The sequence below is a fragment of the Haemaphysalis longicornis genome, unplaced genomic scaffold, assembly GCF_048455015.1.
Source record: "Haemaphysalis longicornis isolate Haplotype H1 unplaced genomic scaffold, Haemaphysalis longicornis Haplotype H1 scaffold_4, whole genome shotgun sequence".
In the NCBI taxonomy this organism is placed as follows: Eukaryota; Metazoa; Arthropoda; class Arachnida; order Ixodida; family Ixodidae; genus Haemaphysalis; species Haemaphysalis longicornis.
The window spans coordinates 110,218,960-110,245,111 of NW_027526361.1; the positions used below are offsets into that span (position 1 = coordinate 110,218,960).

Consider the following 26,152-nt stretch of genomic DNA (forward strand, 5'->3'; position numbering starts at 1 on the left):
ACATCGCATACAAAGCAGCATTTCACATACAATTATGGCGCGAAATAATATTGGAGGGAACTCCGCCGATTTCGCCTAATTAGTTTCGAAAGTATTCTGATATTTTACAATACTGCATATGGATCCGAAAGTTGTAACAAATGAAAGGAAGATTTCTGAAATATTCCCATAATTTACCAGAAACGGCGCCCATTTTTTATACTTTCATTACTACGACAATTTTTTTTAACTTTGATATTTACTTATACTTTGCTGGCAACGTGTACCCTACGCCCGCCCATGCTTGTAAGCGAATCCAATCAATTATTTATTAGGTTTCTTGGGTAAGAATAACTTGTATCCTTCCTTTCTACATGCCGTGTGGTGGCAGCCATGCTCTCCAAATGTAATGGGGCTAAGCCGGCACCATTCAAGCAAGCCCCAAACGCCTATCCACGACCACACGGCACGGTCGATGAGCGGAAGCAGTGGGCAAAGTTCTAATTATACGATTTCGGTATTTCTACTTGAGTGCGTAGTCTGCTTTACACAAATGAGTCAAAGAGCATTACCGAATACCTGCTTCCCTTTTGGTGTAAAGTTAGAAGACGATACAACGAATAAAAAAAAACACCAAAGTATACAATGGCGATTCTGACACGGTACTAAAGCTTTCCAACCCTAGGGCTACTTTTTTGTAGGTAGAAAATACAACATTCGTTTATTAATCAGGGTACAGAAAAAACTTGGTTTTGATCGTTGCGAACTTCACGCCGGAAGAGAGAAACAAGTTTGCACACTCTTATATTACCAAGTGCCAAAGGACGTGTGAAGGTTCTTGCAGCAAATGAAGTGTAAGTGAGCTAAATTGTGCTCCATTACAAACCCGGGTAAAGCACAAGTGCAAAGGTAACACTCAACCAAGGGTCACGCACAGTGGAGCCTCAAAGAATCGAATGCGGCGGCGTTTTGTCCGGTTGAATTTACCTAAAGACTCACTCCTTTGGGGGAAAATAAATTCAAACCGAAAACACTGCCGACAAAACAAGAACGGCCCAGAGGAGTGCGGAACGCCGTACAATGTGTAGTATCAAAGAATGTAGCCGGGCGCGGCTAAATAAAAAGATGACCCGCATTCAGCCCGGAATCCGATAGCCCTTCACGGCGAGGCGCTGGGAACAGAACTTAAACAAAGGATTATCTAAGCCTGTTTCTCACTGATATTTTATGCAGGGCCCATGGCCTGCGTTGGACCTACAGATGAGAGCGAGCTAATACATAGCGTTTTTACCCAGATTTTAAAACCAAACATTGAGAGAACGTGTGCTGCGGCCTGATAAATATATCAAAAAAAGAATTTGCAGATAATGTAACGCCCATACTGTCATATAGGCGCATCAGAGCCACCCGGCGGGGTGCACTAAGTGGCTTTGCAATGATAGCAGTGCTTTGTCTTTCTTTAAAAACTTATGCACTGTGTAAGTGACATCGCACCTGCGGTTTAATCTTCGGAAATATCAACAGTAGGTAAGTTACATTCACTGCCTTTTAGAACTATAAACACAACAAATAACCACCTTGCAGAATTCCTAGATTGCTTTTTACGCCAGATAAAAGAGGACCTGTTTAAATACTTGTTTAAAATGGCTGCGCAGCACTTTGATAAGGTGTGCATTATTAGTACACCCAGATGCATCGGCCTAGATAGTTTGCTCATTGCCCACCTTTTATGCGTGTTTCGTATATTTGAACTCATAACGCTGCCTTGCGGGATGGCTTGGCCAAAGTGCCCCATGACGTAGGAGTAAGCCTTAGAGCGTCCATTAAAGGGAAGGGAAGCTGTGGCACCTGCTTGCTTTTCCCAGAAGAGTTCCTAGAAGAGTTTCCTTCACATTGCCTCGAACAATAGAGGCCGACAAGAAAGCTATTTACGTAAGCATGTCCTCTGCCTGATCAGCGCATGCTACGTTGGAGGTTTCTCCATAGCTCTGTAGCTCATTTTGCTATCCTTACAGTGCGTGCCAGCTTGCACCCGTCAGTTTCACAATGGCGTTATTTTGAGACAGTGCTGCAGGGACATAGTTAGAAGTTAGTGAGCGATAGTTAGAAATGCGTTATCCTGCTATCATGAGATAACCGAGCAATGTGTATGTGTGTGTTTTATGCGAAAGCAATAAATGGCCCAACTGGCAGTATAGCCTGCGTTGGCATCTGGTACAGAAAAAAAAGACTGGCTACCGATTACGATACTCACTAATGCGAAATTTGAGTACAGCGCGAACTGCAGTCTTCTCGGTGACAGCTCATACCTGCTGCGTCCCTGTAAGTGATTGCCCCATCAGCGAACGGGCGACGGCACGCGCTATATACTCTCGTGGAGTTAACTTGAAGGCAGTCGAGACGACTAGAAGAAGATTAGAATGCGGGTAGATGAAAAACAGAGAGGGAATTATGGTCTAGAAAACCTACCACCTGCAACAGAAAAAAAGTATTTTGATCCTGCTCTAAAGGCAGAGCTAGAATTAAACGAAGAGTGTAAAACACAGATATATTAGTTTCTTTGGTAAGATAACACGCCATTACCTTGTTACTTAGGGAATACCATTAGCAATCAGAGGAATAAGATATGCAACTCAGTTGCCAACAACCGATGCCCCGATTCAAAGGGAGGATCACTAATCATCGTCATCATAATTATCATCCTCACCGCCGTCGTCTTTGTCGTCGTCGTTCTCTTGTAGCGCGTCGCGGCCGTAGAGCATGTCGCTCGCGGCCTCGGCATACCGCACTTCCCCACAAACTTTCGCCGCCCTTTCCACATCCGCTTTCCTGCTCGCTCTATCTCGTGTGTCTTCGGTGTCCCTTTTGTTTGCTGGGTTACAACGAGGCCGACGGGTACGCGAAATTATGGGAGCGGGCGATTTAGAGCTGGGCTCTAAAAACCTTCTGATTAGCGTTACATGGGTTGTACTTGACGGCACCTCCGCCCTTTACGGTGGACTGCTCTCACCTTTCTCAGCTCTGTGAGAGCAAGAAGAGGCAGGTATGTTCGCTTCCTTGCATCACGCATGCGTGAACCAACGTGGCAGCTACAGCGGGGTCAGTGGAATCTACGAGCTTTGCAAAGAATAAAAACACGTTCAAGACTGGGCTGCCAGGCAGCGCAGAGTACACTGGCGCAGCAGCCACAATTTCTGGCAGCACAACACTCGAGGTATTACATAGCAGTGTTCCATTGGGAATTAACGCCTTCGCATTTCCCTCTTCCTGTGGGAAAACTTTTGTTTTTCAGGATTTCTAGCTCATTTTCTTACGATGTGGTTGGTTTTTGTAAGGCATTTTGCATCACGTGCCACGCCTGAGCCGTGAAATAGTCTGAAAGACCTATAGAAATGTGCCAAATCGTAAACTGCCTGTTGAAAAAATGTGGGTCATGGTATGCATATGAAGATAGCAAACCGGACGGGTTCTTTAATAATAATCTTTGCCAGAGGCACGGAATATCTTTACAGGTGGTATGCAGATTGAGCGTGCATTGCGTTTTAAAAGAAAGCATTTAATTAAACAGAGTAATAATATTGCTGTGGACAGCTTGGAGACGTGAAAAATGAAGGATTGAGATGGCAAGTGCGTAAAATGCCGCTATCTACTCACAGTAGCGAAATACCCTTTGTGCGATCACATCTTTTAAAACTATTGTGGACCTTGATTCTGTGGGAATGTCTGTGCAACTCTGGAAACAAAATGCGGCTATGGGTGAAATACGCCGCATAATTCTTGCGCGTGGGAATTACACACGTAGTTGTTAGTAGGGGCTGCGCCTGTTGTCTTGTGGAGTGTTGCCCCCCTTTTCGAAGATGAATAAGAGAATTCTCCATCGTAATCAGGCCGAATTACGCCGCCCGACGTAAAAGACAACATTTGAGAGAAGCAGGCTGGCTAACCGATTGCTGTAGTTACATGGTTCTCTAGCCACAAAATGACCATGCCAGAGTAACAGCCTTTCTTGGCTATCAAGCTATCTACACCATGACGGCACTGGGGCAAACCTCAGTTCGCTATTCAACGAAGCTTTCCAGTGTATAAACTAGAATCCCGTGTGAGAGCGAACATCACGGGGACATAAAGGTAGCTTGGATGATATGCCGCATACTTAATGCCATATTCCAGGAAATGCCGCATGAGCATGCTGAGCCTCAAAAATGACTAATCTTTAGTGTATTTTACTTTATAAAGGGCGACCATACTTTTCGTCGTTTTAGACTATTTTGTTGGTCTTTCCAGATCGATTGACCGGCCCATCAAGCAGGGAAAGAGGAAACATCGGAAGTGAACCAAGTCAGCAAACAGTAGAAGAAACAAACAAATGGAAAATTGCGTTGGTTTGAGTCGACGTCGGAAAGCGGTCGCAGGTAATGAGTACTCTTGGAATTACTCGACACACCGAACGTTATATTTCCATAATCCGCAATGCTGTCTGGTGTAACGGCGGGTTCAGCCACGTGTATAATGAACTGGGTGCGTGTGGCGCCAGCTGAGGGGTAGTGTGCCATCCGCTTTTAAATATGGTGTCTTTCTTGGCGACTTAAACCCGAAAATTTTGTTCCGTACGCCCGTACGCCCGTCTGTCTGTCTGTCTGTCTGTCTGTCTGTCTGTCTGTCTGTCTGTCTGTCTGTCTGTCTGTCTGTCTGTCTGTCTGTCTGTCTGTCTGTGTCACTCGATGAAGCCCCCTGTACTGAATCCTTACTGAAGGAAATACGCTGGTAGAAACCAGTGAAAGAACGCGAGGTGACTGGACGAAAGAAGCTAAGTGTTATTCCTCCCACTCGCTTAATTTTCCACTGAGTGAAAAAATAGCGTGGCAGCTCGAGTCGGAGTCACCGTTATTTCTAGCGCACGCACAAACTAAGTCATTTGTGCCACGGGTTAATTGACTTGATTTAATTCATTGATTGTAGGGTTTAACGTGCCGACGCAATGCAGGCGATGAGGCGCGCCTTGGTGGAGGGTTCCGGGTTCATTTCGACCACCTGGGGATCTTTAATGTGCGCCGAGATCTCCTACACACTGGGGTTATTGCTTTTCGCCTCCATCAGAAAAGCGGCCGCCGCGGCTCGGAATCGAATCCGCGTACTCGTGCTCAGCGCAGCGCGACGCCTTAGCCCCTGAGCCACCACGGCGGGTGGTTTGTGCGCCAGAGTAAACGCGGAAGAAACTGCTACAAAATCCTGATTGAAGAAATGTGCGACGATTTATCGATTGGCAATCGAGGGGTAGTGCATAACATTCCGCTGTGTTGGGAGTAAGTGGCACACCCTAACAGATTGAATGTCTGATTGATTGTACAGACAGACAGACAGACAGACAGACAGACAGACAGACAGACAGACAGACAGACAGACAGACAGACAGACAGACAGACAGACAGACAGAGACAGGCGGACGGGCAGACAGAGCAAAATTTTTGGGTTTCGGTTGCAAAGGGAAAACTGGCGTCTTTAAAAGAGATTACGAGAATTTATATCTCTGTAATAGGTAACACAGACATTATCATTTCAGAAAGGTTGATGCGCTGCTGAAGTCGGCACCCATGCTTTGGGAGCTGCGGTCATACAGCTTTCTCTAGCGGGCGCGGGACATAGTAAGTCTTTTTCTTGTTTACTTTTTTAGTGGTATTCGAAAAAATAAAAGATCCTAGACAAACATTTCCTGTATCGATGTGTCTTTAAGGTCAATGGAAGCACAAAATATTGTTTCTTTAGTTTTAGAGTCACCCCCCCCCCTCCCACACACACACACACACACCCGCCCGCTCCATAGCGGAATTACGTTTAAGCAGGTGAATAACGCTCAGCATCGCTTTCCACTCTAAAACGGGCACAGTGCAATTAATTGTAGCCATACATGTCACTCAAACGTGAGCAGTTTCCTTCGCGGCTCACTGAGCTTTTTTCCAGGCCTGGCGTAAGCTGTCGTTATTGCGCGAGTACAGTGCGTCAATGCAGGTATCAGTTTTTTCTTCGCATCTCGTCTAAAGGGACCCTGCAATACTTCTTTCAACTTTTTCAAAATCTTAAATGCTTGCAGAACGTAGAGAGAGAGAAAGAGAGAATTCTTTAATCATACCGGAGAGGTCAGCCCTGCATAATGCAAGGCTTGCTACATCATACGGTTGGTGAACATGTAGTGAGGGTTAAATGCTGAAATAAATAATGCAAATAAGAAAACGAGAATGAAAGAAATTTTCTCAGACACGCACACACAGAAGCAAAAAAAAAGCACCAGAGCCGGCCACAAGCTGGATTCGAGTCCAGAGTCTGTAAGGAAACGCCCAGGAGCTTTAAAACCCCGCACCGCACTGTCTTTGCTGTACCAGGGGCCTAAACAGTCCATCATGCTGACATTTTTCGCCCGTACTAAACTTTGCGCCATTATTCGGGCGAGAAAAAACGTGGAAAAACGAAGAACAGGTGTTTAGTATCCTTTCGTACACCGCAAAAGGGACACAGAGGAGATGTCACCAGACCGATTTTGTAAAGAAAGCTTTTGGTATAGGCTGCTTTGAGGCTCAGGCGATGTATAGAACAATCTTTGGTCTGAATGTCAACCGACACATCCAGTGCTTAGATTAGGAGGTCACAAAGTACCTCAGGTGAAACTTGCTGCTTTGAAACTTGCTCAAAACATTTTTCTCTGTTTCCCGGTCTTGGCGTTCTTCGACCACTGGAATTACGTCATTACAGCGATGTAACGAATACTGGCCGGCTTTGCTCTAGATGCAGCAGTGAACGCATTAGATAGGAACTTTAATAGGAAAGTTACAAATGAAAAGCAGCAACGGAAGGCGTATCTGCTGTGGCGAGCAAATCACGCAGTGCCGCTCCGTGCTGACCCCAACTATAGCTTTAGGAGTGCTTCCAGACGCGATGGAAAGAGTGAAAGTGTTTAGCGGAAGTGTGGTAGAGTCCCTTTAAAGCCGGTATTCAGAAGATCTATGACATTTCAGTGAAGACGCGGGTCTTTGTTAAGAGGAATAAACGAGACCGTCTAATGCTTAAAGCGATACTGAATGTAATTGATCGGTCTCTTATAGGCAGTTTCATAGCGTAGAGTTCTGGAGGAATACAAACTCAGTAGCTCAACTACAGACTGCGCCATTAATATTCACAGCGACATCACGATGGCTTCTGTGGTTGTGCGCAATTTCAGTCTTGAAGACATCGATGTTCCCTTGTTAACTTGTTAGTATCGATTTTCGCCAGTCTGCGAACGCTTACTACAGTCTGAGCGGCCTCACAATCCAATAAATGACTACCTGCGTACTTCCGATTGTGTTTTCTTAGCCGACGTAGAATCGTAAGGACGCTATTGAAGAAAACAAATTATCCCGGAATGATGCTAGCAATGTAGCCGAACGACCTCATTTCATAACTATTTAGTCCAATATACAAATTAGGCAATATTTCTAACTCTTTTCAGCGTCCGCTCAAAGAACCGGGAATAGAAAACAGATGCTAGGTTCCTGAGAAAAATACAAGTCATACTCTTTGAAATGAGAACTTAATTACATAGGCTAAATAGTAGTGAATGATCAGCTACTTTCTCTCGCTTCGCGCATGACGTAACAGAACATATTCTGTGTGATTGACGGCCACGCAAAAATGCTGGCGCTAATAGGCATGATTGAGCAATAATTGCTTTGCCTTTAGATTCCTTTCCTGACACCATACTGTTTAAAGCCAACGTGTCGTCAACACGCTGATGATTTTTTTGATACCTTACCAACGGGGACGTTGGGGATTTATTTAGTAGTAAATTTTTAATACCCCTCAACGTTTGTGATGTCTTTGTTTCAACGGGGGTCTTTTGTGGAAGGTGTGCATACAATGTCATGGAGGTAAGGAATGGAGTTGAGGAAGTTAAAACAGCCCGGGTTTTCCAAATAAAAGTTGTCAAAGGCTAGTTCTTCCAATAAAAATTGGTAGGTACGGTAGCGGCATTCCAATGGCTGCCAGTAGTACGCATACAGGGACAGGGAGTCATACGCGTACCGCCCTCAACTTGAATTCCGCTTTCGGCACGAAGACATCATAACATTGCGTAAAGCTCGCTTGAAGTGTGCCTAAAAAACTTTGAGGAAATTTTGTTTGAGCCTCCCTTGTACAATTTAACCATACATTATTAGCTATGTAGCGAAACTTTAAATCCTGCGTATATGTGTAACGGGGCCAGAAGAACATCTGCACGTCTTGTTGGCCGTCGCAGTGCAAACTATCACGATGACGTAACTCTTGTTTGAAATGTGTTGGATGCTATCTCAGCCTTTCAGATGCGCATTTTTGTGCATTTCGACGTTAATGCCAATTCGCGTTTGCGAACTCGCAAAGGATGTCTAAAACGTTTTCTTCCGGACTTCACCGTGTGCAATTGCGGCCGACTTTAGAAAACTAGCGGAGACAATGGTGAGAAGAAAAAGTCCCTTTCAACACACTTTTCTTTTAAAAACGCGTGTGCATTGGCGAAAATACGAGAACTGGGCTCGAAATTTTAGATTTATACTCTCGTAAAGTAATGATACGATGCGTACAACTTAAAAGCTACCTCCAAAGTCAGCACTGGAAAGGTAGAATTGCAAGGGAAAAGCCTGTTACCTGAAGATAATGAATTGTGGAGCAGAGGCTAATGTTATTTACCCTTGGTTGACCTCCAAGCGGGGACACGAATAAAGAATAAAGTTCAGTACAACGGCCGTCTCAAGAAAATAGAGAAACTGTTTTATATTTTCAGCCAAGAAAAATAACTTCAGATGGCGCAAAGTAACTAAACCAAACAACGGCAACTACTAAATGCCAATGGTAGGGCAAATTCCTTTTCGTCGGCGCGTCTTGGAAGTCCTGGGTGGAGGCCAGCAGAGACGGACTGTTGCCGCACCCGTAAAGTGAGTAATTCCACGCGAGAGAGAGAGACAGAAGTGATTCGGTGGAAGAGAGGAAAGGAAAGTGAACTGGGGATATTATTGAGCTCAGCAGGGAGCTCACCTGCATACAACCCAGTGCTGGGCGAGGAGGAAGAGGGGATAAAGGACAAGGGAGGAGGTTAGAGGTGGAATAGAAAATATGTGGAAGAGAGAGAGAGAGAGAGAGAGAGAGAGAGAGAGAGAGAGAGAGAGAGAGAGAGAGAGAGGATAAAGAAAAAAAAGGGGGGTATTGCATAGGCGACAGCGGCACGAGTGTTTGGCGCGAGTGTTCAGTAGTCTCAGCTAGAGGCGCTGGGTGAGTCCGGTTAATTCTACGCGACACACGCGTGTTGTCTCTGCGCATACCAAGGCGCATTCGCACGGTCGTGCCAAGCTACGCAAGCCAGCCGATCGACGTCGCCGAGTCGGCGTTATACAATGCGCGGCTGTCCCGCTTTGACATCGGCTAAAAATAAAACTGACACCCATGCACCTCTCGTGGGGAGCGCTAACCCGGGCCACGGCCGCGGCTCAACGGCGGTGGCGTTGGAGTGCTAAGCAGAGAACTGCGTGGGAGAGGCTTCGCTCAACACCAAGATCCTCAAGAAAGCACTTCCGAGTCAGGCGAGGTGACGTCACTGCCCGAGGAAGTAGCCTTCTAAGACAGGAAAATCAACGCGAAAAATACAGCAATACGTAGAGATTTGCTTAGAGATTTACCGGATTATTTAAGCTTAGCCTCTATTTGCAGGTAAGGGAGCTCTGAAGCATTCACTTGTATGTAATGGGATTAAGAGAGGTTAGAAGAGCAGGGCTTTAAGAAGTTGTATAATGAAATATTTTGTGAAATCGAGGTCATTGAGAAAAAGCAAGCTTGGGGTTGAACAATAACACAAAAGTAAGCCTGGAAAAATTGGGACACTACCGAGAGGGTCGCAACTATTCGGATCAAGCAAAAAAAAAAAAAAAGGTCAAGGCTAAATATGGTACATGCCTATACAGCCACCTCCAGTTACGATTATCAGGCTGTTGAGAGTTTCCGCGAAGAGGTCAAAGAGCAGATGAGTAATATAAAACAAAGTACGTATAGGTATGCGGGTCTTCAATGTAGGTGTTGAAAAGAAACAAGTAGGCGTACATACAGCGGTGAACCATGCAAGGAATAAGGAGTTAGAATAGCCGAGGTGACACACCTGTTGGATTTGTACAGAGAAACAACTTGAATATGAGTGCTTTCTTTCCAAAACGAAAGAAAAAGAAATTAACGTGAAAATTCTCGACGGGGGCACTTATAATGCAATACGCCTTCGTTTACGTGGCAGTGCTCGCATTGTGCAGGGTGTTTAACCACTAGGGAAAATCAAGGGCAGTGACCACGGGTTGGTTAGGGGCAGATTAAAACAAAGGTAGACATGATAGGAAAAGGAAGAATTTAGCAAAAGGAGGTAAGCTCCAGATAGTAAGGAACAGAGCGCAATGGTTTAGAATGATTTTTCAGAAAGAAATCGCTTTCTTTAGGGGCCCTGCAACACTTTCGATAAACGCTTTTCATGTTTCTTTCTTGTCTGGAAGCTCTGCGAAAGCTATAGGTGTCGCCATCACGGAGCGGTACTGCGTAATTGACTTGTCGCAGCAGATACGCCTTCCGTGTCGGCTTTGTTTTTGTAGCTTTATTGTTAAAGTTGCTATCGAATGCGTTCATTGCTGCGAGTGAAAGAAAACCGGCTAACAGCCGCTACATGACCTGATTGACGCAATTCTAGCCGTCGAAATAACGCCAAGGCCGGGAAAGAAAAAAAAATTCTTTGAACGAGTTTCCAAGCTATCTGATGGGCATAGAGGTTTATTTTTTGGCTGAGGTACTTCGCGAGCCCCTAATCATGTACTCGGTCTGTTGGGTGACTACGTTCTGCAAGCATTTAAGATTTTAAAAAAAAGTTGGAAAAAGTGTTGCAGGGTCCCTTTAACCGGAGGGAATGTAGGCCGCGTAGACATGCTAAATGTCAACCTAACTACGGAAGTTATTAGGTCAGAATTATCTAGGGGAAAAGAAAAGCCTCTGGTAAATTACCAGAGGAAGATGCGAAAGACGTAATGATACGCACAGCATGTATGATGTAATGAGTGTAGCGGAAAGATTTTCGGCTGAGTTGTAACCTAGCGACGACAAGTGAGGAAACTGTATTGAAAGGACTAACTTGATTCGCAATTGCCTAATAGTAGTAGCCATCAGGAAGGAAATGCACTTACGTGAATTATGAAATCAAATCTGAAGAAGACGACATGATAGCCATAAATTTCCTACACGCTGGGAGACGCTTTAAAAGAAAACAGCTTGCGAACCTATTGCCAGTGTTTCTCAGTTCATTAAGGACAGCTCTTTTGCCTGAAAAACAACAAAGCCCACACAACTCCTGTAAATAAAGAGGGGATGTCAGACAGATTACGGATTAGTCGCATCAGCCTATTTCTTCTCTTATATAAGTTGTTTGCAGAGGTTATAATGGCCGGCATTACGACGCGCTAGATTTTCAGCAAGCGGCTGGATTAAGTAAAGGCCAGTCAACAATTGATCACACTGATGTCATCAATAAGGTAATAGGGTAATCCGCGGTGTGTAATAAATCCATTTACATGGCATTTATATAGTGTAAAAAAAAAAACGCTTCACCTCTTAGGTTCTATTGCCACCCGGCACGCATTGTAGGATAAGGGAATAGGCGAGGTGCACATAAGGTTCCTGGAGGCACATAGAAGAGGAGGACTTGAAGAATATATACTTACAAGAAGAGTGAAACGTTCCCTATCGCGAGTGGAGTGAGCTCTGGCGACACTATCTCTGCTCAAGTGTGTCCAGCTATTTTGGAGGGGATATTCAGGAATTGTAACAGGAGAAGTAAGGTGCACGAGAAAACGGAGAATATCTTAGCCACTTGACATATGCGGACCGCAATGACTTGATCAGTTAGTCAGGTGAGCAAGTGAAAATATCGTAGCAGATGCTGCACCCATAAAGTTTCTCAGAACGGTTTATTTATTTATTTATTTATTTATTTATTTATTTATTTATTTATTTTGTTTATTTATTTATTTCACAATACTGCAGGCCAATATGCTGGCCCAAGCAGGAGTGGGTACATCAAAACATAATTTTAAAAAACAACCGACAACAATACAAAAGAAACAAAAGTTAAGAAAGAAGGTGACGCTCCAGGTCACCAAGAAACCTATTAGAATGAAAGATGTCACACGGCAAACGATTCCAGTCCTCCACAGTTCTAGGGAAAAAAAAACTACTACATTTAAAAGCATTTGATCGGGCAAAAATTGGAGTTAGAGCATGTTCATGGCCATGACGAGTACGTCATGCTGATAGCGGTTTAACACTGTCAGGGAGATCAATTTTTACATTACCACACAAACAATAGTAAAGAAAGGAAAGACGACTGAGCTTTCTCCGAGCTTCTAAAGTAGAAATGTCGTTTAATTGCTTTAGGGTGGACGGAGAATTAAGCCTGCGATATTTGCCAAAAATAAACCTAACGGGTTTTCTGTTAATACGTTCCAGATTTATAATATCTTCCTTGGTATGCAGACCCCAAATAATGGAAGCATACTAAAGCTTTGAACGAACATAGGCGTTATAGGCCAGAATTTTAGTGCGCGAGTGTGCAGATGCTAGTAAATCCAAAATCAACCCGCATCGAGTACAGACATCCTCCGCTTGCTTGAGGTTGAGCAAAAACATGATGTCAAGAATTGAGTCGCCAGAAAAAGAGCAACCATAGCTTAAATCATCCCAAGCAATTGACGGCAAATTAAAATCACCTGTTAACTATGCGTTTTCCCCACATAAACCTAAAAGTCGATCATATACTTTGTTCAAAAACATATAAACTTCATTGGGTGTACGGCAAAGAGCACACAAGAAAAGGTAACATGGTCAAGCGATATTTTCAAAAAAGGATTTCATGATCAGCAATTTCATCTGCGAGACAGGCGCCAACGGTATATTTTACAATAACCGCCACGCCGTCACCACGAGAGCCTCTATCCCACCTAAAACTTGATATCCAGGCGGTACAATTTCGTTATCGCTTATCCGATCATTTAGCCAGGTCTCAGAAATGACGCATATATATGGGTCATATAAAAGAAGAAGGTTTTATCGACTTTGTTAGCTAGGCTCTAGAATTAAAAGATATCAAGCGAAGCTGGAACGTTGGGAATTGCCATGTTTAGCAGGGTGCTTTTTAACCTTTGACAGCCATTGTCGAGAATTTGAAGAGTCGTCCCAACTGTAAAGGTCGGCACCAATACGAGGCCTATCTTCAACAAGAAATACTTCTTTACTGGAATCGTTTTAGACTTTTCTGAATATAAAGAACTCAAAAGTAATATTCCGCACTCACTCAGAGAGCCTAGCCTAAGTAATTTGGGGTCTGAAGAGGAGGATGAGCGTAATCTTCTCGTACAAGTTGTCACCGCTAATCCCGGGAACGAGAAAGAACTGGGCGGGGAATTTGTAGGGAAGCTGGTATTTGGCAAGCTGTGAACAAATGATGCACTGTAGGCTACTCCTGAAGCTGAAACAACAGGTATTCGATGAATGCAGTCTGCTGGCGATGACGCACGGAGGAAAAAAATGATGTTTCATTAAACATCTTGCAGGAATAGCTAGGTCAGCTCAACGAGCAATAAAAAGGCAGATAATGGGAGTAATGCATAAGGATGTGATAAGCGTCTCGGATCAGAGAACAAGAGAAGTAGACTTGCGCAAGGCATGTAATGCTTACTGCCAAACAATGGGAAAGAATGGCAGTTGGGAGACAGGGCTAAAATTAGGTGATGGTATTTATTTGATGGAGGGATAAAATAAAGATTTAGGAGTAAAGACTAGACAAGGGTCCTGCAACACGCTAATGGCTCAAGTTGATGGCAGAGCGCCTCTTCCGGTAGTGGACTCGAATAGGTTTTTATGGGTTCGTTATGCAACGGTGCGTCTTGACTCAAGTGTGCACTACCTGACCAACTGGTGTCTCCACCCACTTTGCGTATTGCCCGGGAACCCAGTAAGTGCACACAGCGAAAATTCCTCTTCACACTCTACCACGGCCTGATTTTACCCAGGCTCGACGTTGCCAGTGCAGTCAGGAAAGTCTCAGCCGTTCGTCGTCCTTTCGACTGGAAAGTATGCTGAAGCGCTTCACAAAAATCGCATTTCGTTGTTAGCCACCGCTTAGCCAATAACCATACCATGAACTTCTGAAGGTTCTGAACCTGATGACCTATCGACCGGCCTCTCCAGACGTGACCTAATCTTTTTGGACTCTATTATAATTAGGAAGTCCACTGGCTCTGTCTTGTGAGCTCAGTTCATATGCGAGAACCAAACAGACTAATCTGCCCGAATGACTGGGTTCATGTAGATAACACACAGGGCTAGGCACCAGATGACGTACGTCAACATGTTTTAACAATTTTTTTAAGTGCGAATGCACTTTATAAGTGACCCCAAACCTTCCACCGCCGGCTCGCTTATAAAGTGCATTCGCACTTTATAAGCGAGCCGGCGGTGGAAGGTTTGGGGTCACTTATAAAGTGCATTCGCACTTTATAAGCGAGCCCAAACCATCCACCGCCGGCGGCGGCGTCCGCAGTGCTCCTCTATATTTAAAGAAGAAACAGCATCCGGCGCCAGGTTTCGATCCGAGGACTTTGCGGCCGCAGCGCGACGCTCTACCGACCAAGCCACGGACGCGACGCTGATATCAGTGTTAGTGACGCGCCTTATATCTTTAACGCATTCAAACTACGTCGTCAGCGGCGTGCGTTGGCGACTCAGCGGCGTTATAGCGGCTTGATAACTGCGTGGTGTACACGTGATACTACAAACCCGATGGAAGAGATGGAAGAGAAGGCGGCGAGGCGGTGGGCTGCGGGGGCCGAGCGCAAGCGCCGCAAGCGGGCCGACAACCGTGCATTCGCACTTTCACATTCTCCCCCTCGGGGAAATGCGGGGGAATTTTTTACGTAGAAGCGACGTTTTTTGGGGTGACACGTCAGTTTCGTTTATAGACGATATTGGGAAGATATGATTTGAATACGCTTGTTGAGGAATTATCGCACTTGCATTTTTCCCTCTTTTTTTTACGTCTTACACCAACAGGGCCACCACCCTCCAAGGCGATGTAGTCGAAAAATAATTTTTTTACGTGACTTTCTTTCTTCACAGTTATGTTTCGAACGCTTCTACACACTTATTTTTACGTGTTTCATTAACTACCTTTCCATGTACGCTGTTTGTTTGGATGGTCCGCCACCCGAGAAGGCCCAGCGCCTTCAGTGGACACGTACAATAAATAAATAAATAAATAAATAAATAAATAAATAAATAAATAAATAAAAAATAAATAAATAAATAAATAAAAGATGGCTCTTAGGATATTTCTGTAGGGCCCTATTTCATATGACAGCTGTCAAGTTCTCGCTATCTTGCCATTTTTTGGTCACTGCCCGGTGCCAATCTGTCTTGTGCAATCTGAGCGTGGTTATTGGTCTGGAACTGAAACGGAATGTATTTCTGGTGTTGCTTTTTACAGCGAAGCTGTTCAGAAAACCGTTATTTTTCCTGTCCTCAGTACAAAAAAAAAACAAGAAAATGTCGAGCGTCCGTGAGCGCGCACACGTGAGCGCATGCCTCGCAGCAACGGCCGGGCAGTTAGAAAAACCAAGAAAATGCCAAGCGTTTCTGTCTATGTGCCACGCGGGGACCGCCCAGCGCCCCCAGTGCACGTTTGTAAAGCCAATAATACCCACTTAGGGAGGTTGGCCAAGATTGGCAAAAATACTTCAGGGTTCGCCGCAATCGTGGCAACACTTTCGCTATCGCAGTCACTCTGCTTACGTCACTCGCTAGTTATGGCTCCGCCCATATTTTTGGGCTGTGCGTACGTCATTCGCATGCGCGTGGATTTAGCATAATAGTCCGCCTTAGAAGTCCGCTGTCTCAGTCGTAGGGATGGGTGGCCACGGGACGCCCACACGCCATATGAGATGGCTGCTCGCGGCTCGTCGCTCTAGGGATCGAGAACGGAAACGACTACAGGGAGGCAAGACCGACCACGTGGCCACAGCGAATGCTGCCCAGAGACGTTGGTGGGCCCAGCACAGCGAACCCGTTCAGCGCAAACGGGCATGGTGAGTGAGCGCAGAACGTCGAGCCGATAGCGCTCGTCAGAAGCGGGAAAGTCCGCCGGTAACGGGAGCCGGCGTTGGGTTTAACCGCGAGTTTCTCTCAGTCGAATTTCGACACTAGTGTCGAGCGGGCGATAGGTCGAGGTTTAACTCTCATAAGCTCACACTTTTGGCAAGAAAGATGGAGTAAAGGTCGTTGCGGGAGCGAAGAAGAAGCGAATCGGCTGCAATCGTGGACTTATGCCTTCGGGATGGTCGGGAACGTTGCGTAGAGCTTGGCTACCTTCAAGTCTTACGCATTAGTGTGAGCTTCCTTCATTTCTTCTTATTACGGCGAAATATGCAATGTATCCGCGAATTTTTCTTCTGCTTGGCGGTTTCCAAGGGATATCCTGTATAGTAAAGGGCGAAATGAAATTTGTGATCAGTGACGACTCGTGGAGTGGTAGTTTTGATTGCCACCTTCAAGGACCTGGGCCTGGTTCGTGGTTACGTACTCATGGCTTCCTAGCTCCTAAAATAACTTAGTTTTCTATTTGTTCCCAGTGGTACAAGCGCCGTGTTATCGGCTACGCAGAAACGTCTGTGTATGACGAAAAATAGAGGGCGCGAAAGACAGGGACGAGCGAAGGGAACCCACCACAGCAATGGGCACCACCACACCTGAGCCAACGCTTTGTAGGGTACAGGAAGACAGGCACACGCTTAGGGAGAATTGCCCCTGCAGTATACTGTTGACAGCTTTTGCTGCGATGTTAATCTGGGGCAAACGTGGAAGTGTGCCTAGAGGCGGGCCGTACTGGTTGATCCGTGAGAATTGTAAAAATTACCACGAATGTTTGCACAATGCGGCGAATAGCAGCCATTTGCTGTGGCAGTAATGAAACCTAAAGTGCAGCTACAGGAAATTTCAAAGGGAATTTCAAAGAATAGGGACTTTTAGAGTACTGGCCGGCGTATACACGCTCAACGCAGTCGCGGGAGCCGGCACTTGTCGTAAGCTTTATCGGACGCTGCGCGATGCTTTTCACTATATTCTAGAGCAGCCGGCCAATCAATCGGCTGTCATTACAGACTCCAGGTCAGCACTCGAAAGCATAATATCGCTAGCAAAAGCACAGTCGGCCTGGGAAATTAATCGTTTGCACCGACAAGCAATACAAAGGGGGCACAGCGATGGAACTGCAGTGGCCTCCAGCGCACTGCGGAGCTGTTGGCGGTAACGACGCAGCTGACAAAGCCGCCCCATCTGCCCACTGTCTCCGTAATCAATCTCTGCCATTCCCATTCACGAGAAAGCATGCGGCAATACTCGTCTCACCATGCCAATGTAAATCGCGAATGTCTATCTGGACTGACGCAAGGCAACAATACGCTCATCTTCGCCCAGTTGATCACAAGTGCATCTCCAGGATGCCACCACGGCTTCGCAAGTGCGAGGAACCCATTCTTCATAGACTGCGCTTGAATGTGGCCTACACAGAACATTACCTCTACAAAATCCAGCAGGCACCTTCACCTTCGTGATCCACATGTTACACACGAGAAGACATCCATCATGCAATATTTGTGTGCTCAAAATAGTGCACAGGCAGAAACTGATACTATCTCTGTGCAACTACTTCCGTTGAGGGCTGTTTTGGGTCCTTGGTCGGGTCCCAGTCAGGCTGCACGCGCAACCAACGCTCTCTTTGTGTTCACTGGACGCTCAGACCTGGACAGAGTTTCATAAAAAAACTTACTTTTGTGTGTGATTGAGAATTTTGTGTGCATCATCCGACATCTTCTCATTTTTATAACTATTTTTATAATTACTTTTCTGCTTTTTTATCAGTCATCTGGCGTAGCAAGCCGGCGCGACGTCACGGCTAACATTGCCGTTTTCTATTAAATTTTATTCGCTCTCTGTTTCTGTCTTTCTCTATATATATTGCAGTTGTTTTTGCTTAACCATATTTTTAAACAAAATTTCTTGCAAAATTTTGGGGTTCGATACTATTTTTTTACATCATAGTGCCCGACCTCGGTGACAATATAAAGTGCAGCAACGGCGTCGCAAGACCCAAATTCAGCTTGTAACCCCAAAGCTCACAATTTCCAGCGCCATTTTCATATCAACAATAACGTTGACTGCCCTCGTGAAACTCCTGATGCCGGTTTAGCGCGTGCAGACTCAGGGAAGGATTAAACAGAAAATCTACAACAAATTGCACTGCCGCCACAATTTTTTGAAGAAACGGAGCTGCTTGCAATCCAGTAAAGGATGCTTGTGGATCAGGCATGAGCAGCCTGAACCCATGGCCTCACTAAACTTCTCCCGCCGGGAAAGCATCCTCGAGCTAAAATCACGCCCTATCCAAGACAAATATTTGGCTGCCGCCGCCGGTGTGCTGTTCTCGGCACCCGAAGCATGCGATTCATCTTTCACGCGTCGGACACTGGGGCCACAGCCGCCTGCCAAGCAGACGCCGCGTCATGCGTCTCAGCCACCGCTTACCCGCCAGGTTGCCGCACCGGCCACATTTTCAATTTTGCTTTCAGCTAAAACTGTCCACTACATTTCTAAGCCCAGGAAAGCCAGACAAACGTTTATTTAAAGTGTAACGTCCAAGGCACTTGTCGCGGACAACAGTGAGAGACGAATAAAAAATGTGGCATGTTTATTTTAAAAAACTTGATATGCAATACCTCGCTCATTTTGAACTTGAACCCCGCCACCTCCAATCTTCATGACTTCCAAACTGCTATGTTTCGGTATGCACTCGTGATGGTGTCGCCAACTCAAGATATGGAAGAGTTTCACAGAAATAAAAACACAACCGGATAAAACTCTACTTTAGAAATCTTTTGGGAAAAGTAAGCAGCGCCAGTGCGAACTTGGAAACGGCCCACAGAAAACACGCTTACAACTCATAAGAAAATGCGATTAAGGCCTGCACTGACTTGCCGAGCTAAAGAACCTGCTAGTATTGGATAGCACGAGCAGCTCGTCGACTGTGACGTGTTACTCAGACGCACGCTGCTTGTTTAATATTTTATATCTTAAGCATCACGTAAATCCCGGTATTCTTCTCGCTATGAAACCTGCTGTTTCTTTAAAATATCGCAATCCAATATATTAGAGAATCCTGCAACCACACACAGCTCTGATTAAAGCTTTTTTTCTTTTTACTGTGGACGGAACAATTCGGTGTACATCCGGAACGGCGCTCTTCGGCGAAGTAGTTGTTAGCAATATGTAATTTGGCTATACAAACGCATTGAAAAGCGCCACAATGGCAGATGTATTGTTTATGTATCGCTGATTGGGCTTTGTGGTGTCTTAGTCACTCACAATGTGTCGCTGCTTCCAACAAACACCAGGCTTCCCGGAATAGTACACGACGCTTTATCCACATCCTATCAGCATAAACAGTATTGATAATGCACGTGCCACAAAGACCAACCAAAGTAACCTCACAAAAGAACAGTTCGTTGTACCAGTTAGCCAGCTAAACCGCATAATCTGAAACAGCCATTAACACCCATGCTGCTTACAAATTGTAGCCTGAACTAACAGCAGTCTGTTTGACACGATGGGACGTAACGGATAAATGCTAAATGAATAAGCTGGAAAAGTCGGCAAGCTCGGTTGCTTGCCGTAGGATTTGGCCGGGAAATGTGCAGCAGATGCGTATTCGGAACAGGCAAGCAACGCGATCGCATTAATGCTAATCCTCACATTGCCCTCCCACTCTCACCTTCCAAGAGTATCGGGGATATCCAGAGAAGCCACGAATATTCAATGTACTCTTTTAGGCTAGACCATGCAGGATTTTCTATTACTTATTCACACTTACTTTTATTGTGTGTCCTACAATTTGAGCGCAGTAGATCGCGCCACACGATCTTAACCTCTTTTCCTTGAAAGAGCACGGCATTATTTTAATGATGGTTCTACCCTAAAGCAAAGCAATGGTGCGTTCATTGAACAAATGAGTTGGTGCGTTTTTGTCCTGAAGGTAAACAGTAATGATATGGAAGCCTGCGTACATTGAAAGTAATCGAAAACTGGTAGTTAAGGAGGAAATAAAATAGTTGGGATAATGACTTATGTGGAGAAAAAAAAACTTCTCCGGCAGTCATGCATTATCTTCCGTAGGAACGTGCAGTGTTTTCAATCTTAGGTTCACCCAAATTATACCTGCTTGTATTTCCTTTGTGAGGTTTGTGGCTGGTCTTTGTGACACGTGCATTATTAATACTTTTTATGCTGATGGGATGTGGAGAAAGCGTCATGTACTATTCCGTGAAGCTTGGTGTTCGTTGTAAGCGGTGACATATTGTGAGAGACTAAGACACCACAAAGCCCAATCAGCGATACATAAACAATACATCTGTCATTGTCGCGCTAACTGTTCAACAAGGAAAGGCGAGGGGATATTTCCACTTTTCTACGTCGATGGTGAAAAGAGTAATTTCACATTTCCGCATTTTGAGTTCACACAAAACAATATGGCTATATAAAAATATAAATAAGTCTCTTTTATAAGAAAATAGCCAAGGAATTTACACATCTTTGGTATCGCCACGACGAAAACATACATAAAGGCTAAACTGCGAAGCTCCAATCGAGAAAAAATCGACACAAATTACAAGGTCCTCATCACGCGGATAAAACCCTCGGACTTCTTGAGAGGGCGGCCAGATCTGTTTACCGCTGTCCTACCGGCCTACTTTTTATATACTTCAACTGCCCCTCTCGTTACCGATTCCTGTGCGAGGGCTTAAATACGGTACACCCAGTCAGGGTCTAGGCCACAATAATACTTGATTCACAATGTCCCCGATATTTCTCTATGGTTGTTTCTTCAAAACACAGCCACAGAATGAACGTTACAGTGTAATATTTAGCCAGAAATATTGTTACCGTGTACTATGCCTAGAAAGGTAATATGCTTGGCCCAATTATTAATCCGCGCATAACACACTCCCTTTTAGTTTTTTCTGCATCACTCTACCGCTGTTTTCGGGCAGGAGCTCATTCAAAAAGAATATGCACCCCACTTCATTTACCTGGAGTCTGATAGGCTCTTGGCGGCTTTTACTATGACAGACTCTGCAGTTTTTTATGAAGCCATGCATATTCTCGGATGGGAAAGATGAAACGAATTCGTCCAGCCAGACTATTCTTGTGGTATCTCCAGCCTGGTGTCGGTAAAACCGTGTTTAACGCCTTTTCATGAATATTAGTTATGAAGTTGTAAAACTTGACAATTTGGTACAGCATATCGTATACGACTCGTCCAATGTGGCGCGCACCCTGAATGACTCCTGTGCCTCTGAGGTTTCGCTCCGTAGTCGAAAAAACTGCGACATTATAGAGCGGTGCAATGAAACCATATATGTTAGTGTACTCAGTAAACTATGAAATATTGCACCAATTCACGAATAACAGCGCTGCTGTTTTCCACAGTTCTATATCTGTTTTTCGAGAAACACTGAAACTACTGTTGCAAGGTCTCCAATCTGGTTTCACCACAACTATAGATGCATAAATAATGGCTTCCCCATCTGTATTCTTCTCAACCGATGTCGTTCACTCGTTCGCTCATTTCGTAATGCGGGAATGGTGAAGACAAACATTGGTGATTGAGAACTCATTGGGAACGGGCAGAATATCGAGCGGGATCTCCATTTCTGCACTGAACCTAAAACTCTTCGCTGCATGCTATGATTTGGGAGGGCTCGATTGAAGCTTAGTGAGCTATCGGCGCGGTAGAGAACAAGCAATCAGGCGTAGTAGCACAGAAGCCACTAGGCTCCGTCTTTCTTTCGAATTTGTCTGTCTTTATTTTACCGGAGCAACGGTACGCCGTGCGACACAAATCTGATGAGTATAGCTCATTTGCGATCGACAGTTATTAGATCAGCACCCGGCATAGGGAGATGTCACAACCGTTCACTTTGCTGTATTGCGACATCAGCCACTGCAGAATTCTTATATGATTAATAAGCGGTTTGTTTCAGCTGCAGGGCTCTTCTAGCTCATTGAACTGCAGAAATGTAACAGCTTACTGGTGCTTTCTGGAATCTAACACTTCTACACCAAGGCTGTAACACTGAAAAAGTGTTATGCCGAACTAGAATACGCAAGAAAATCCATCTGCAATGAAAGCTACATCGTTGAAAGTTATATCACCTAACATCATTGTCTAAAACGTTAGTCGTGCGGAAAATAATGTATGAAGTGCCTGCAATCCCTCCTGGCCGCTACACCACCGTCACACTTGCTTACAGGGGAATTTAACTCGCACCACCCATTTGGGGCGGTGTTAAGACGACACCAAGGGAAAACCGTCCGCTCGATGCGGCCAACCAAGCTGGACTAGCAGTGCTGAACTGCGGTTGCCCTACGTTCTTTCGGGGCAGGGCTGCAATTGAGTGTATTGGATGTGACTATGGTGTCCACTTCTCTGCTGCCTGTCGGATACTCGTATTCACACATTTTAAGCTTCAGAAGGGTTTCAATCTGGGCTAGTTGGGAAGACACACTCGTTGCTTTAACCAACACGAAACAACGCAGCTAATGGGCGTGGGCCTTGATAGTAGCGATGTTTATCGAGCTACCTCCTTACCTTGAATTTGTAAAATTTGTTCAATCATGCGCAGTGCTTTCTAATATTTTGTGTTGTGTGCATATATTCGCCCTTCTTCATATTAAACTTTAGTTTTTAGACCAGCCGCTCTCCTTGTGTTCAACTTGCTTTGTCTTCGACTAAGTTCGCGCTGGTTATACCCACGAACAAGAATGAAAAGCTTCGGCAACCACCACATCCGGACGTAGACTATGAATAATGGGGTCTGCGGCGGTAGCATCAAGCGGCCACTGTCGATTGTAAACTAGATGGCCTTCAGAGACATGCTGAGAGATAATGCTGATGCATTGTCTACGAACGAAGAGCTGGCTGATCCTATTGCCAGGGCCCATTCACTGCCAACGTGGCGGAGGTTGATCCCCAATGGTCGAGGAGTATGAAAGCCTTCACGCTATTCGCAGGAGAGAAGACGGGCGTGAGAGAAAAACGTTATCAACGGGTAACATTCGAGCTTCCAGGCATGCGCAGAAGCAGATCAGCGTTGGAGCAAATTTTGTCCTAAGCTTGATCTCCGCAAACCGCTTACACGGATTTGGCATATTTTCAGCAGCATACAGCAAGGCCGAGCCAAGCTAATCCGTCTTTCTAGATAGCTCTAGGGCGTGAGTTAAGTAAAGTGGACGTAGCTGACGAATTTTGCGTCAAAAGTAGATGACCCCGGATCTCTGCAGTGATTTCAGAAGTACTGACAGAGCGGCTCTCGAGTATACCCATGCAACACTCAAGGATGCAATACTGTCCATGCGCTAATCACAGCGTTAGCATCCGTAAACTTGCCTTCTTCCCCAGGTACCGATAGTGTTACTCCCTCGGCTTTGCGAAATGTCGACGGCAACGCCCTCCAGCTATTGCTTATCTTCTACAAGAAGTCATGGTTGACGAGCCGCCTTGAAAGAAGCTGGAAAGTTGCTCGCCTAGTAGCAATTCTCAAACCCGGAACACCACCGGAACCTGTTGCTCGAGTAAGCTCCGGAGGAAAGGCAATGGAGTAAATGTTGCTGCAGCGACTGGTCTGGGATCCCGAGGACGGGGACGTGTATCCGTCAAATATGTCAGGGTTCAGCATCGACAGCGCTATTGCTTAGCTGAGGGATATTCATTGCAAAATGCTGCAAACATATAACCACAGCTGTTTTCCTTGACATCGCTGCTCATGGATCTATTCGGAACGAAATGACGTCTAAAGGGCGGTGAGGGCGCGCGCACACCTTGCTCTGTGAATACTTACAGAATGGGCATGTCTACGTGACCACCAATGAAGGTGACACGAGGCGGCGTGAGATCGAACAAGGGGTCTCTCAATGCGCGTTTCAAGTCTGGTTGTTTATCATCTGCCTCCTTCACAGAAAGTGCACGAAAGTGTTAAGCCATCCCAGCCGCAAAGCGAACTTGTGTCTGAGTTAAACGCATTGCACCCTTGGACTACGAGACGGGCACATGTTCTCGCTTCAGGGGAGCGTAATTTCTGACGCACCAGCGCAATACATACGGATTTTGTGTTTTTGTTGTACTTTCATATGTCAGACAAGACGTAAGTACGGATGTCTCTACAGCTACAGCTACAGCTCTACACCTTCAAAACTACAGCTGTTAGCTTGGCAAGAGCCTCTTAGAATACCCTTGGCTCAGCAATTGACCCCACGGCAGTTTGCAGCGTCCGGTAGGCCTACCAAAACAAACTATGTGTGTCCTTCACCGACTACGCCTAAACGTTGCCTTCATTCGTAGTTTTCTGCTTAAGATAGGCAGGACGGCTCGCAATTCTGCTCTGTGTGCTCTATGAAAGAGGACATACGGCATCACTTGTGCTATTGCCCGCAGCATAACCAAACGTGAAACAGCAAAACAAGAACTCTTTTCGATTGCTACGAGGAAACCCTTTATAATTGAATCACTTTCTTCGACCGCGGCGTTATCACGCTGACGCGGCGCTAGGGGCAAAGCTCTTCTGAAATTTTTTATCTGACTCATTATTGGTCAAGGTTCTATAACCTCGAGACCCTCACATCTCTTTGCCTAATACTGCAATTTTTTCTACTTTCCCTATTTATTTTATTTTCTTCTTTCTTGATGTTTCTACGTACTTTTCCGCCCTTTCTTTTCCTTCTTCGCGTGGCTATGTTCATCCCCACCTTGAATAGCAAGTTCCGCTGTGTGCGAGGCTAACCTCTTCCGTATTATTTCAATCTCTCCCTCTCTCACTCACTCTCCCTCTCTCTCTTTTTTGTAGCAGCTTCAGGATTGTCCCCATTGTTCACCTGGGGCAAATAGGTAGGTCGCTTTCTTGCATTCACGTAGCCTTGCACCTATACTTATAATCCTAAAGTAACTTCCCCAAAATACGAACGCCCTCTTTGGCGGATATCCTGCGTCCTTGAAATTCGTTCTCTGCCATCGAATTTCTTTTTCGCTTACCTGCATCAGGTTTGTTTTTCAAAATGTCACCCCGTTGGTTAGTAGCCAGTCAGTTACCTCGGGTGGTCCACCTGATGTCAGTAGGCTGAATGACATGCTCTGTCAAGGCGCGCGATTTCTCTTAATTGGGGTAGAAAAAAAATGAAGAAAGCTCACACTAACGCGTAAGACTTGAAGGTAGCAAAGCACGAAGCTGTACGCAACCTTCATAACCATCACGAAGGTTTAAGTCCACGATCGCAGCCGATTTGCTCCTTCTTTGCTGCGGCAACGACATTGTTGCAATAAGTGTGAACTTCTTTCATTTCTTGGAAGTGGTAATCATTGGACATCCCCTTGTAGGCGCATACGCTACAAGTCTTTCTCGTTCCAAGCAAGTGTTGCCGTTATTACGGGGAACACTGTTTCTTTTTTGTCAATCTTGACCAATCACCCGAAGTGGGTATGCTCGGCTTGACAAACGTGCGCAGAGGACGCTGGGAGGTCGTCGCGGGGCACGCACACACGACCGCTAGGCATTTTCTTGGTTTCGTTCACTGCCGGGTGGTCGATGCAATCTTGGCCGATCTCGTTAAGCGGGTACGCTCGGCTTGACAAATGTGCGCCGCGGACGCTGGGTGGTCGCCGCTAGACAAGCACACGCGAGCGTTCGGCATTTTCTTCGTTTTTGTAATTGCCGGCCTGTCACCGCAATGTTGGCCAATCTCCCTAAAACGTGCCCAGCTAGAGGACGCGTTGCAGTCGTCGCGAAGCACGCACACACGAGCGCTAGGCACTTTCTTGGTTTTGTTAACTTCCCGGCGGTCGGCGCGAGGCCCGCACTCACGTGCGCACGCCCTGCAATTTCTTGTTAGTTTTAAAGGCTGACACGAAAAATTACCATTTGCTAAACAGCTTCGCTGTTAAAATTATGCGTGAGCTTCTACCCCAATTGGTGTCGCAATTTTTTTGCCCCTTAGCGTTCCT

At 45.5% G+C, this 26,152-nt stretch overlaps 1 protein-coding gene across 5 annotated transcripts in view; it reads right to left on the reverse strand.

The window, feature by feature from the left end:
- Window positions 1–26,152, reverse strand: part of LOC144179260 (atrial natriuretic peptide receptor 1-like) — a 185,775-nt gene that overhangs the window by 140,860 nt on the left and 18,763 nt on the right. The gene's annotated exons all lie outside the window — the stretch shown is intronic.